Genomic DNA, 14793 nt, shown 5'->3' with positions numbered 1-14793 from the left:
AAGGGTTCCATCACCTCCTACTAGCACCACAGTCTGTCAACCAACCCTTCAACATATGGGCCTTTGGGGACATTCAGATTCAAATTATAGCTCTAGCTGAAGTATAAAAGGAAAATTTAAAGGATATTGTATAGGCAGTGGAATCTCTGGAAATGGCAGAGCCAGGTTTGGAGATTAAATGGAAACATTATCTAGCAAAAATTGGAATAGTTCTGTTAAGACCCTCACTGTCTCTGCTACTGGCCATAGTTAAAGCAAATCATACCATGCTTTCTTTCATGGATTCTGAGTACTAGACATCAGATCACTCCCATTGGTGCTCATGAAAACTGGGTACCTTCACTACCACCCTTGCCAGAAAATTGATCCTAAAATACAATGCCACCTTTTTCATGTTTTCCCTTCATAATTCATATCTCATGTGGTTGTTTTTGATTGGCCACTAGCTAAAGTGCATTAGCTAAAGGAGAATCTGGGAAAGTGAGTTCTTCTATCTCCATGAAATGAAATTCATAATGTGAAAATTCTCCTAACATAGAGTGTTCAAAAGGTGCTAGGCAGCCAAAAAAATGACAACCATCCATAGCAGTAACATGATCTCTGGCATAAGCTTCCTATTTCTCAGTCCAGCCCTCTGAGGTACAGTATCCAATTTGGTAGGCACTAACACATGAACACATTATGCACTTGAAATACGGCTCATGTGAATTAGCATGCTCTGCAATTGTAAAATACACATGGGATTTTGAAATTTAGTATTGAAAATTAAAACCCATCAATACTTTTTATATTGATTACATGTTGAAATAGTATTTTAGATGTATAGGTATTAAATAATTTGTAATTAAAATTGATTTCATTTATTTTTCTTCTTGTGGCTAGCAAAAATTTTAAAATTGCAAATGTTCTTTGCATTTGTAACTTACATTATAGTTCTATTGGACACTGCAAGTCTGGAGTACAGATCATGATTATGGATTTATACTTGTCCTTATAGGTGATCACTTGCATCTAGTACCAGTCTTTCCCCATGAGTTGTTCCCTATTAATCTATAGTCACCAACTCCTACTTTAAAAGAGGAATATGAAAGCAGATGTCAGAGCACTATGGAAATGTGTTTACTTAGGAAAATGTTCCTGCACCCATGGGAGGAGGTCTATGACTGTACTGAGTTCAAAAAATTTCATCACAGGGCACTAGTTCTAATGTCTGGGGAACAGACGTTGAAAAGAGAATGCCTGTGCTGATAAGTGACGTTACAGTTGGGCAGAGGAGTATGTGCTAATGAACCATGCAAAGCTCCAGTCACTAAAGTTTGGGGTTTACAGATGTGTTTTTATGGATCCTTATTTACCATGAACATTTAGATGGTAATTGGAGCACAAATTGTCTGTTAAAATAGTTATTTCAGCTTTCCCCTGACCATCGTAATCTTCTGGTAATCCCTTTTTTGGCCCTTTCCAGCTGTCTATTCCTTACTCAGAGAGGCCAGCTTCCCCTTTGCTGCTGTGATGGAAGGCTGAGCTTTAATATGTGGCCACTTACAGAGCTTCTTAGCTTTCCAGTCAAAAAAAGAGGCCAGATCATTTTATATGACCACTGGCTTCTGCAAGTGTGGATGAGCAACTCTGTCCAGCTCCAGAGCAGATGCTCCCACTAATAATGATGACATAAATAAATAATTTCCAGTTACTGAGTACTAAGTGCATACCAGGAACTGTGTTAAATACTTTTTTTTTTCACCTTGGCCCATTTAATCTTCATGAAAAACATGCGAGGTAGGTACTATTATTATACTCATTGTACAAATGAGGGAACTGAGCACCAGAGAGAGGAAAGAAAAGAAAAAAATATTCCTAAGGTGACCCAGTTTGCACACCTAGTGGAGCTGGGATGTAGACCAAAGTGTTTAGGACTACAGAGCCTGTCCCCTTAACTATTATGCCAGACTGCCTCCCTTGACTAGAATTCTTATGTGCTGACTTTGAGGCAATGTCATCCAAATATTCTACTGGCAGCTGGATGAAGCTGCCTGTAGCAGGAAAGGCAAACTCTCCTGAGAGGGTAGATGAACCTTGTACTCCAGAGGAGACGATGTTGTCTGACTGAATTTCTTGTGCCTGTGGGGCTCAAAGAGGAGACTGATTATTTAAGTTGAGAAATCACTCAGTTCAAAATAAAATTCTTATGGATAGAGTTTTCACTATTTTTAGTTCAATCCAGCTTTTATGAGAAGTTTAATCTAATTTAATTCAATTATATGAAATGTTAGTAAAAGATGTTCTGGAAGTTAGAATGGAACATATGACCCAAGGGACGTGGGTAAGTCAGGAATAAAATGTCTGATTATGAGGGCTGTTAAAGACTGGGCTGGGTTGTATACTTTTTGGAAAATCCTGACTGTCAGCTAGATTTCTGTTTCCCAGTGGTAGTTTGGTGTGAGTACTGAGGGGGAATTCATGTTTCTCTGTAATTCTTACTCTTAATACATTTAGTTAAACTATTGTGTCAGTTCAGGTCCTCTGAAAAGCAGACACCAAAAGTGGGCTATGGGAAACATCCATGCAGAATAAAGGGGAAACCAGCAGAAGTAGATACTGGTAGCAAGAGCCTTCTGCTAGTGATGCAAGCCTGACATCTGTGAAGGGAGCAGGAGAAGGAAAGCAGTTGAGTAGGAAGAACTTCAGGCTGCAATGCGATTCTGAGAAAGCCTTGACCAGACTGGTGGGGAGTTGTGGATTTTTTGGTACCTGGGATTTAACTCCAGACCTCGTGCTTTCGAGGCAGGCAGCAGAACCACTGAGCTAAATTCCCAGCTTCTGGTGGGCAGTTTTTAAGCACAAATTCCCCTTAGAGAAGTCTCATAGAGTTGTTGGGGGAGCTGGCCCAGGTCTACTAGGCCTCCTGTGCTTACTTATTGCCTGGAGGCAGCACAATGGTGGAAAGCCTGGATTTTCAGTGAATAACCATGGCCTCCCTGTGATTAACTGAAAGTTACTATGGACCTAAAGGTATAGCAGCTGCAGACCATCAGCAGCAAGTTTTCTCAAAGGGAGATCTGAATAGGGCACCTCCATGCTTTCCATGGTTACATATTACCTTGCCAAACTGAAGTACTTTCTCAGAATTTACTGCCAATGTCCAATGAACAAAGAAACAGACTTTCCATTTCAGCAGTGGTTTCTACTAAAAGTAAATGCCTTCAAATCAAAGTGCATTGTCTATTAAAATCCCCTTTTTCCTTAGGGGCTCAGGCTGTGACTTATTCTTTACAACCTTTGTGTCTAACCCAATGTTTGGCTCATGAGATGTATTCAATAAATACAAAAGAATACAAAAATACAAAATAAATACAAAAAAAATATTGGTGGAACAGAACCAAAATTGAGTTACATTCTTTGTATTGTCTGCTTTCTATGTCAACTTTAGTCTTGTTTAACAAATATTTGTGCAATGGGATATAAATGAATATATATTTAAGGAACCATATGAAAACTCAATTTCAAAACTGGGCATGGTGGCATACATCTATAATCCTAGCACTCAGGAGGCTGAGGCAGGGGGATCGCTAGGAGTTCGAAGCCAGTCTGGACTACATAGCAAGACCTTGTCTCAAAAAAAAAAAATAGAAAATTCAGTTTCAATATTCAATAAATAAACTGGTTGTTAATGTTTATACTTTACCATCTTCATTTTCATTACTTGGGAGCATGTGCCTTATTTGCCTTACTGGGTCAAGACCATATATATCATGTACATATACATAAATGTGAAGATGAAATAGGTGAGAACTGAAACCTGAGATTTCTTGCAAGAAAGGCCCTGAAGTGGTATAATTTTCATTTCCATATAATATGTACCTGAACAATTATTTGGGTTGTATCTGCAGAAAAACGTTCCTAGTGATATGGCACTGCTATTTGTTGCCAACAGAAAGACTAAATGGAAATGAAACTTTGCTGCTAGATGCCTACCAGTCTTTCCTTTATTCACTCCTTATTCAGTTTACAGTGGTAAATAAAAACAATCTTGAGAAAAATAATAATAGTAATGATAAGAGTAGGTGCTAGCTATTAAGTGTATAAGAAGACCCAGAACTAAATGATATAATCTTCATAACAGGTCTGTGAAGGAGAAAATATTATTTTCCTTTTAAAGATAATGAATTGGATACTCAGAGTAAGTATAATTGGTGGCCTTAGGATTTGAAGGCAGGATTTAATGCTTTAAAATAGTTCTATTCCACATTTGATTTCAGGATTATCTATTTCAGGAATATCCTCATCCCCTCAAACACATACAGCTTAAGATTGCTTTTATATAATTTATATTGCTGAATTTTTCCACTTAACCCAGGAATCTGTTTATACTAATTTCCAAATTAGGTGATGGTATAAAAAATTAAATTCTGGAATATCATCATATTTATTGAATAATTAATGTATATAATTAGAAGTGTAGTTTAGTCCATAAGAATTGTTTCTACTACAAATACTAGCATTTCTTCTTCAAATTCCTCCAATTTTCATCAGACTAGTAAATTGGGCTATGGAGGGTGTATCAGTTAGAGTTTACTAGAGAAACAGGATATATATATCTTATAATGGCTGCCTGCAGAGTCAGATGCGGACAAATGCAAAAAGGTTGTCTACATGCTGAAGGGCCAGAGCATCCAGTCAAAGATTGAAAATCTGAAGCTCACTGCAGAGTCTCTTGCGACTCCATATTGGGAAGCCAAAGGGTCTGCACTGGAAGACTGCAGTGAAAGGGTCTGTGCTGGAAGCCTGGGGACGGACATCCTAAGGCAATAGCAAAGACTGGAACTCCTTCAAAGAAGCAGAAGCAAGACTTCTTTCTCCCTCTATTGATTGGTGCCACCCATACTCAGGGTGGTTCTCCCATCTTCAGTAAGTCAATCATCCATGCATACCCAGGCATTTCTTATTTAAGTTAGCATCACAATTAACTATCACAGAGGGTATCTGCAATCAAACTGACAGTGATAAAACAGTCTTGAGTGGATTGGTCTATTTGTATTACTTTTATAAAAAATGGCTTTCTCCTTCCCCCTTTCTCTAACTGCCCCCCAAAAAACCCTCCAAGAATCAAAAACCTGGCATAATCTGGAAAAGTTGCCAAGTCCTCATGTGAGGCCATTATTTTGCTTTTAATAAAGGCAAATCACAATGTAGCCCAAGGGGAGCATTAGTCAGCAGTCTCATTTCTTCCCAGTAGAAGGTATGGTAAGGAACAAATGGTTTTGTGAATAGATGTTGTACAAGTGTTTTTGTCTTTTGGTTTTTTTGGTACCTGCGATCGAACTCGGGACCTTTTGTTTGCGAGGCAGGCAGCGGAACCACTGAGCTAAATCCCTGGCCCTGTTGTAGAAAAGTTCATAGCAATACTACTGTCAAAAGGGCTAACTAAAAAGAAATTTGGATGAAGGTAACTGTGGGCTAAACTGTGTGTAGAGGAGGGTCCAGGCCTATGGGTTAAGGTTAATCAGGATAAATGATCTAACTATCTCCTGGAATATAAACATCCCCCAATTTAATGGTTCTATTTATGTTGAAAGAAATCAAGAAACAAACTTTGTTATGTTATTTGGAATAAATCTCTGCAGATGGTAAGCAGAAACAGATACTGTTTGAAGTCTTGTGACAAATAAAGATATACATGAATATTATAACTTTCTCTTTTAGAAAGCACTTGATTTTATCAGCTTATTTACCTGTCATAATAGAGGATAAAATTTAAAAAAAAAAAACTTGGATAGATTGACATCTGAGAAATGTGATTCTGGTAGCTGTGAAACAACAAGAGAGTCATATATCAGTTTTCTGCTTTTTGTTAAATGCAGTAATAGTTCTTTGAAAATCACATAACTGGATGTCAAATGGAATGTGATCGTGGACAGATTTATAGCAAGGGCTAGACACTGTGTAACAAACTGCTCTCTTGCACCATTATTTCATGCCCTATACAGATGAATCAAAAGCAATTTGTCACATTCTCAAAATTCACTCCCATTGTTTTTAAACAAAACAAATAATTTCAGTATGGAGTTTTTGATTATTTAATCCTCAGCCAAATGACACCATTTAAGTCTTTTTTTTTTGGTACCGATCAAACTCAGGACCTTGCGCTTTTGAGGCAGGCAGTGGACACTGAGCTAAATCCCCGGCCCAGACACCATTTAAGCCTTTGACAAACTTGGATGGCTATTACAGCTGGAATAGAACTGGTTAAATCTTATGCTGCCTTCCAACGGGGAGCTAAAAGTAATTGCAAAATATTTTGTCCCCCTTGGCTCTGTGTGTAGACTTAAAATTAAATTGGTTCTGGTTAGCAAGCTAGAACAGGGCAACTAAATTAAATTTTCTGAGGAATGTTGTGAATCCTATGTGAAAAAAATTTCAAGTTTGTATGTTTCTTGCTACCCTTTATACTCTGCTTTCTCCTTTCCATTGCACTCTTTCCTGCCTGTTAGTAAGGACAGCCTCAATTGTACTGTTATCTCCTTTGGAGTTTTAGTTGTACGTCTACCCATTAGAATTTCTCTGAAAGTTTCACTCACTCTTTGTGGTCACCCTTTCCAAATACTCTTCCTTTCCCCAACTGCAAATTTCTCCCTTTCTGTTCTCATCGATATACTTTTCATGAAATGAGATTATTATGAACATTTTATTAAGTTTGCACAGAAGAAAAGCAAACAAAGATTAGGTCAAAGACTGGGACATTTTGAAATATTAAATTGTTGATTGTGTTATTAAAACACACTTTTGATACAATTAACTTTCAAACTAGCTCATCACATTCTAAAAAAAAGATTTTAGAATCACTCTCTTAGAACTAAGTTTTTCCCTTCCTTCCATTTTTAACATTTTTTTTTTTTAACTACTAAACTGTCCACAAGTTTATTGAGGAACATAGAAGAGTGTAGAATACAAAATAGTTTTACCATCAAAAACAGAATCCATCAGTGATCTTTTTTTTTTTGGTACCAGGGATCAAACTCAGGTCCTTGAGCTTACAAGGCAGGTGCAGTGTCAATTAGTGATTTGACGTATTTCTTTCCAGTGCTTTTTCTTTTCTTTTCTTTTCTTTTTTCTTTTTGTTTTTCAGATATATTACTCTCTAAGTTGTTGAGATCATATTGTATATACTTTTGTATATTGCTTTAGCTTTGAAAGCTTTATAGTGGCTTTCACTTAAATTGATCTTTGACGTAGGGACCTGCCCTGGAGATGAAGTTTATCACATACCTCCCACAATTTTCTCTGACTGAATCTTTAGTTAACAGGGCATCTGAAATGTTATAAAATTCAATAAAGTTTGGCACAAATATATGACCATCTTCTGTTTTCTTTTTCTCCTTTCAACTCTGTTTTTTGTTTATTTGTTTGTTATTTGTTTGTTTGGGTTTTTTGGTACCGGGGATCAAACTCAGGGCTCTTGGCAGGCAGATGCTGTGCCACTGAGCTAAATCCCCGGCCCTCCCTTTCTCTTTGAGTACAGTGAACAGTATCTTTTTTTTTTTAGTGGACAGTATCTTAATATTGCCATGGTTCAGATTTCCCAGCTCCTACTATGGTGATTTTTTTTTATAGGACCCATGTAACTTTTCTTATTAAACATTTATTCTATATGTAAGAAGATATTGGATCAGACATAAATCTGATGTTAGAGCAAGTTACTAAATGTGCCTGTCCTGGATTAAGAAATATTTTCTATTTAGCCTTTAGGTAAAATGGAGCAATCTCAGTTTTTATTTTATGGTTTCTTCCAGTAACATAAATGCCCTAAATAATTCTGAATTGTATGACGTTTGAGAAATACACAGTGTTTTTTGTTTTGCACTGCCTCTTATTTCTGAAGTATTAAGTCTTGCAGTGTTTAAATCCTCCATTTTTTACCTTCTAAAATTTCATTTTTCTCAGTGATCTTATGGGAAAAATTTTTAAAAATTAGCTGTTTACTTTTACCTTATTCCCTTCAATTATTTGTGGATTTGAGCTCTACTCGTCATTTAATTGATACTTTACTTTTATTAAAGAATCTTTCCCTTTTAAGTTTCTAATTACTTCCCTTTCAAGAAATCTGTTTAAAGTTTTTGAAGATCTATCTCAGATGCTCCCAGTAAGAGCTTTAATTTATTTTATTTCCTTTGATTCAGGTCTCTTTAAACCATGATGCTCATTTAGTGGTCTACATCCCTGGGTTCTCTGTGGTAGCCTTTAGACCAGTTTTTCTTACAAATGAAATGTGAGCTTGGTGTTTTCTGGGCTTTGAGAAGGAATTCCAAAGCTAATAATATGTCAGTTTTCTTTAATACCAATTCTTTTTCCAAGTATTGTTTTATCTTCACTGGGTACTTTTGAAGATACCATAAGTGGGTTTAAGGATTTACACACAATTTTCTTCACTATCCAAAGAGTAGCTAACGATTGAATTTGGTCCTACGGTTCATCTCAAAAGTTCTTCCCCTAAAACAGATAGATAATTTAAAATGTGATTGATTTCCAACACATACAGTACTTAAATTTTAGGGACAATGACTTCATTAATCTCAGATTGGTTATAAGACTTCTCTATGGACTACTCAAGGTTTCATCATAAAGAGATGAGGTTTAACACTTTATAATTGAGGTTGTTGCTATTTAGATTATAATTCTGCCTAGGTGCTACGTAGTTGTTCTTTTTTTTTCTCTTTTTTTCTGGTACCGGGGATCGAACTCAGTACCTTGTGCTTTTGAGGCAGGCGGTGGCACCACTAAGCTAAATCCCCAGCCCTATGTTGTTTAACATAATTCTTTAATATATTTATTTTCAAGATCTGAAATATTTGAATAGACTTTTCTTTTGATACCGGGGAACAAACTCAGGACCTTGTGCTTGTAAGGCAGGTGGCGGCACCACTGAGCTAAATCCCCGGCCCAAGAATAGAATATTTTAACTGCAGCCAAAGAGATAGAATAAGATTTAAGAAAGAAGAGAGATCTAAACTCACACCAAATTGTGTTGCTATAAGATTTTGTTCTATTTGACCTGGTGCTTAGGAGAGGTAGATGTTAGCAATTCAGTAGAATGATATTAGAGATGTTTATTGTAGAGAACAAAGTAGTTGCTACATATAAGATTTCCTCCTGTGCATCTTTCTTAAAATGTGTCCAAATAGTCTCCAAATCCTGTTGATAGTAATTATCTCATAATTGCCCCTTTAGTCTGTTTCCTTACCCTCAATGCTACTGTACTACCAATGCATTTGTTAATAACATTTATTACCTACTAAGTGGCCAGATGCTAAAACTGTATTATCAACTCTCATTAACTGCTACAATGGTCAGTTAATTGTAGGGGATCTAGCAACTGCTGCAGGTCAAGGAATGGGGCCATAGAAAAGGTGTCCAAGGCTTGCAAAGAACTGGAAATTGGGCATGGTGGTACAAGCCTGTAATTCCAGCACTCAAGAGTCTAAGGCAGGATGATTGCTGTAAGTTTGAGGCCAGCCTGGGGTACATAGTAAGTTCAAGGCCAGCCTTTATTACTATGTAGTGATACCCTACCTCAAAAAAACAAACCAAACAAACAAACAAAACTGGAGGCTGAAGTCAAATAAAGAAAATCAGGCTGAAATTGAATAGAACCATCTGCATTAGATGAAAGAGTTCAAGGGCAAGGCTGGAACCTTGGGAATCCATGGCAGTTGCAGCCCCAAAGTAGAGGAGAGTCCTGAGAAGATGCCCATCCTCCAGATCAACTTTTGGCACAATAAAGAGTAAGTCTTGGATAATCTTTGGTCTTTGCAATGTCCTTTGAGAAATTCATGAAACATACTGCATAAGTGGAGAGAAAAAAGATGCACCTGTTTCATGAATTGGTATTATATATACCCCTCATAGAATATGAAGCTTTAGCAAAGCTTCTGTTCTGTTTTCACAAAAAGGCATTAAATTATTTCTGTATGTTTTGGTTCTTTCACTTTTGTAATAGAAGCAAATCTAGCTATTTATACTGACATAGTATTTATACAAAGATTTCATCTTTTTTTTTACTTCATATTTCTTGGAAATGTAATGAGTACATGTTGCCTGTTTTCCTATAACATCTAGATAAAGAAACACATGCATTAATGTTGAATTTTTTTCTTTCTTAAATCTAGTGGGAAAATTATTTGAAGAAAAAAGGATTAAATGATATTTTCCTTTATGCTTTTTTTGAAAGCCAGGAGATTATCAATGAAAAAGTGGCAAATAGTTGCTTAAATTTGTAAGAAGTAGCAGCCACTTTGGAAGTTGTCCATTCTTAGTAAGATTTAAGCCATAAATACTAGTATAGTTGTTTGAGCTGCTTTTAATTTTTCTTAATTATGATAATTAGGTGCTAGAATTCAAGAACTTGATTTTGTTATTTGGTGATCTGATACTTTAAAAGTAGAGACTCTTTGTCATGGAAAAATAAGATAAAACACTCACAGTATCTTATTTTTCATAACAGTAATCCTGAAAAGTAAGTATTATTATTTTCATTTTACAGAAGAGGAAACAAGTTTGGAGAGATTATCTTCTCACTGTCAGACAATTTGTAAGTGACAAAGCAAGTTTTAAAACCATAACTACCTGGTTCCATGACTACTTTTATCTATTGTTATTTATTTGAAACAGGCTTCTAATTTTCCTTCCACCATCTCCATCTCATTTCTATCTCTTTCCAATTCTGTGTTTTCAGTGTCACTGTGTTAAAATTAAAATATACAAAACCATTGCGTTCACTATTGCCTAAAGAACAACGTTCAGATCTTTATTTTGTTTATACCTGATTCTGGCTGGACCCCTACCTCATTTCTGATCACTCTCCTGTCCATTCTTTATCTCTCCATGTCCCAGCTCCTGATGCTTCTGCTGCAATAAACTTGTTGGGATTATCTAAATACTTGATGACTCTGTACTACTTAGGTTACCTAGAATACATTCTACCTGCCCTTTTTGGTTTGCAAACTCTTATTCATCTTTGTAGATCTATCTTTGGTGTTCTTTTCTTTATGAGACCTTTCCTAGCTTTCCTAGACTGAATTAATAATTCTGATCTCTACACTTGCAATTTATATATGCATAGAGCCTTCATTATTTATGTCCATTCTTCCTCACAAATACACACATAAATGTGAACCCTTTTAGAGCAGGAAACAAGACTTATTCTTTTTACATTTTCTTGAGGCTGCTAACAATGGGCACTGATTAATTTGTTGCCCCTAGAAAACTTGGAACCACATCATTACTTAGTCAAAGAAATAAAATTCAAAGATTAGAACAGTATTTTTCATAGTCCTCTTTCTCCTCTAAACCACTTCTATGGCATACTGGACTTATTTCTTACTGTTATCTGATAATTTCTTCTCTTCCTTCTTCTCCTTTTTGGCTAAGCTCTTGGGCTTAATTACGTCTTCCTATTCTGATTATTTGTCTTCTGCATCATGAACACTTAACGAATATATGTCTGGAAGTTAAACTTCTTCAGATGGAAGGTGGCCAGGTGAAGCGAGCAGGCAAAAACTTAATTCCTTTCAGTTAAACAAGATCTTAAAGAAAAACTGAACAATTTCACCTTAATATCTTTCATTTTTTAAGCCCACCATGTATTTTGTATTGAATATAGTTTGGTGGACAGGCATCTAGATATGACATGAGTTTAAAGTTTTGGTTCTGGCTCATTCGAATGGCATGAGGCTTAAATGAGGTACATGTGATTTAGAAGCACTTTGAAATACAAAGCATTATACAGATATTGTTTCTCTAGGGCCACATTCAGGCTTGCATTGAGAATTGTTCCTTCCTATCTTGCCTTCTTGTCCCATCTAGGAAGAGTCTGCTACTAGGATTTTTTTAAATTTTAAATTAAATATAGCATACAAGCTGAAAATTGTATAAAATATATACATGAAACCTTGTAAAATATCAAGAAATAGAATATTGTGGACACTCCCTAAATCCCCTGATGTATCCTTTTGTTGATTTTTCAAACTTTTAGCACTGGCTTTTTTATTCCTTTTAGTTGAAATTTCTCTTTCCTGGTGACTCAGAATTCTTGGGCTCGATGCTATTCTGAGGATGATGAAGGTATCTGGCCAGGGAGAGATTTACCTAGTGGAGCAGCTCCATTTCAGTCCCCCATCTCCTTTTTGGGCACCATGACTACTACGTCTTACTTCATAACTGTCAGACTCTTTACTCCTACCTGGGGAAGGTAAACAGACTGTCCACAAATATCTCTGCCAGTATCCCTGTAGCATCAAGAGTATTGTCTGTGTCTTTCTCTCACAGCATAGATACTGTTTTTATAAATACTTTTTACTTCATATGATCACATTATGATCTCCTTTTAGAAAAATTAGAAAATAGCCTAAAGTATAAATGAGTATTAATCATTCAGAGATTGCTTAAATTTGCTTTTTTCATATTTGAACAACTTTCACTCTTGTTTTTTTCATATGTGGTATTACAGGTCTTTGATCATAAATCAATAAATTCTTCATTTTAATAGTTGTCTAATATTCTATCACATGGATATAGTTTACTAAACATTTCAGCATGAGTGCCATTTATTTTCTATTTTTAAAATTTTATGTGTAACATTGCAATAAACGCTTTTGTGATTTTTTTGTCTGCCTTTTAGTTTGTTGGCTTAGGTAAATTCCCAAAACTGTAATTACTGATTTGAAAAAAGTTACTAATTTCAAAAAGAACATTTTTTTTTACCAATTATAGAAGTATTACATGTTCGGTATTGATATTTGGAAAATAAAGGAAAAGAGTAAAGATTACTATACAGAAGTTACTCTATCAGTTACCAAAGTAACAAATCCTAAAACATAGGTGGCTTAACACATTGGCAGTTCTGAGACAGATGAGAATTGGTTGACTCATTTTTCCCTGTACTGCCTGGAAGGAGGGGTGTGACTTGGCCAGCAGTTGTCCATCCCCCCACATGTCTTTTTTTCTTTAACTAATTTCATTGGTACATTTTAGGTATACAATATAATGACATCCATCACTGGAAATTTGCACCTTTACATAATCTCTCTTGGTTCTTATTTTTTCCCCATTGCTCTGCGCTCCCATCAACCTCTATATCCCTCCCTATTTACAAAGACTTTGTTTCCATTTTTTCATTTTCTCATATTAATTCCATTCCCTTCTTTCCTTTCCCCTACCCCTCCCACTTCTGCTTCCCTTTTGCCCCTTTTCTTCCTATTTCACATTATCTCTTATACCTTTTAGTTCTTATTTACACTTTCACTTTCTCGCATTAGAGAAACTATCCAGTATTTACACATCTGTGTCCTATTTATTTCACTTAAGAGTATCATCTCAATGTGCATCCATTTAGCTATAAATGTCTCTAATTTATCATTTTTTATGACTGAGTAGTACTCCATTTTATTAAAAATACCACATTTTCTTGATCCAGTCTCTAGTTGATGGGCAATTGGGCTGCTTCCAAGTTTTAGCTAAAACAAATTGTGCTGCTATGAACATGGGTGCACATATATCATTGTGGTATGATTTTTTAAAATTCTTTGGGGAAGATCCCCAGCAGGGGAATAGCTGGGTTGAATGGGACTTCAGGTCCTAGTTCTTTTTTTTTTTTTTTTTTTTTGCTATGGAAATAGATTTATCATAATCCATTACCTCCTATGTGACAACAAAATGTATGCTCCTGATGCTTTATGACAAAACTGCACTCAAATCAGCCAGAGGTTATCTTTTGTACAAAGAGTAAAGGACAAATTACAAGCCCCATATATTTTAAAAATTTAAGCATATTGAATACAATTTACATGATGGGAAAATACCTTCACTGGTTTCCAAACACTAATGACTCTTAACATCAAAAGTAGCCAGTGTGAACTGGGGATTTAGCTCAGTGGTTCTGGTGCCTGCCTTGCAAGTGCAAGGTCCCAAGTTTGATCCCTGGTATAAAAAAAAAACCCAAAAACAAAAAAAGTAGCCAATCTGAGAGTGTTCAGTTCTCCTTGTTGATTGTCTCCTGCCCTGTAACCCATAAGCAGATACACCATCATTTCTGCCTCCTAACAGGTTGCTGTACTGTGTGTAGCTATCTCGTGTTCTCTGTTTTGTTCTTCTTAAAGCCCTGAGACCACTAAGATGCTGCCAAAACTCCCTGTACCTACTAAGGCTTTGTTACTATAGTATTTTATTAAATTAAATTACATTAACTGTGGGAGACATAGCATATTTAGAGTTTAAATTATAAATATAGGGATTGGATTTTTTCTGACCATATTTGTAATTCATGGTTTTTCACATTTGGTGGGTGCTCTAGGAACGTAACCCCCATGATTTTGGGGTTCCATTGTACCTGATTTGATCTTAAAACACTAAACTCCTTTACTATTTCTTTGACAAAAAATACAGAATTATGTCACTTTAATGTACTGTTATTTTGCTGCTGTTGTTTAAAAACATTGGGTATCCAACTCCAGGCATCAACTGATCTGTTTCAGCTTTCTTGGTAGTAGGATTTCAGACAGGCACAACAGAGTTCAGATTAATGCTTATTTAAAAAAATACTAACTAGATACACATAGAACAGAGACTTATTTTAAGAATGAGCCATATGCCTGCTATGGTGGCCCACACATGTAATCACAGGAGGAGGCAGGAGGGCCAGTACACAAGTTTGAGGCCAGACTGAGCTACAAACTTCAAGGGCAGCCTGCACTAGAGTGAGACCCTGAATCCTCATAGGACTTCCATCCATACTGTGCATTC

The 14793-nt window shown here is 36.0% G+C and overlaps 1 protein-coding gene across 2 annotated transcripts in view; it reads left to right on the top strand.

The window, feature by feature from the left end:
- The window catches only part of Hpse2 (heparanase 2 (inactive)), a 905145-nt gene that overhangs the window by 366517 nt on the left and 523835 nt on the right, over positions 1-14793 (top strand). The window lies entirely within an intron of this gene.

Source organism: Heterocephalus glaber, unplaced genomic scaffold (assembly GCF_053883595.1).
Source record: "Heterocephalus glaber isolate CG9 unplaced genomic scaffold, H.glaber_assembly_v1.0 deba00001497, whole genome shotgun sequence".
Lineage (NCBI taxonomy): Eukaryota > Metazoa > Chordata > Mammalia > Rodentia > Bathyergidae > Heterocephalus > Heterocephalus glaber.
The sequence above is the reverse complement of the archived record's forward strand: the minus strand, read 5'-3'. Positions and strand labels throughout refer to the sequence as shown.